The following is a 645-nucleotide window of genomic DNA, read 5'->3' on the forward strand; positions in this document are numbered from 1 at the left end:
TAGTCTCCAGAGAGACACCATTGCTCTTCAGTACTTTGGAGAGGTCCCTAACAGCAGACTTTCCCATGGCAATGCGCCTTTTAATTTCCTGGCTGATAAAATAGATAAATTGCACCTTAAAAAAAATCAAATATTTATGCAGATCAAAACCTTTCCCACAGAGTGCTGTGGTGGCCTAGTGGCAAGAAGCAGCACTGCAATCCTGAAGGCATGTGGTTTGAATCCACCAGATGTTACTCTGGAGAAGGAAGGGTAATATCTTTCTGTGCTACTCAGATCTAACTTCATGGTAAATAACAACAAGAAAACAAACAAACAAAACCACAAAACTTCTCCAACAAGGTAAAAAGAAAACCCACAGAGCGGGGAAAAATAGTAACAAGGACATCTGATAAGGGACTCATCTAAAATTTATCGAATATTCCAGCACTTAAACACGAAGATGATAAATCAATTACAAAATAGGGACAAGATATGAATTGACATTTCACCAAAGAAGAAATTCTGATTTCCAGACAACTCATGAAGAAATATTAAAAATATCTAGCTATCGAGAGGCTGGGCTCTATGAGGAGAATTGTGGCATCAGGATTGGTGGAAGATCTATTAACAATCTTCGTTATGCAGATGACACAACCTTGCTTG

The 645-nt window shown here is 38.4% G+C and overlaps 1 protein-coding gene across 1 annotated transcript in view; it reads right to left on the reverse strand.

Moving 5' to 3' along the window:
* The window catches only part of LOC102864547 (coiled-coil domain-containing protein 39-like), a 123383-nt gene that overhangs the window by 37463 nt on the left and 85275 nt on the right, over positions 1-645 (reverse strand). The window lies entirely within an intron of this gene.

The sequence above is a fragment of the Elephantulus edwardii genome, unplaced genomic scaffold (genome assembly GCF_000299155.1).
Source record: "Elephantulus edwardii isolate Elephantulus edwardi_28Jun2011 unplaced genomic scaffold, EleEdw1.0 scaffold00031, whole genome shotgun sequence".
NCBI classification, from domain to species: Eukaryota; Metazoa; Chordata; class Mammalia; order Macroscelidea; family Macroscelididae; genus Elephantulus; species Elephantulus edwardii.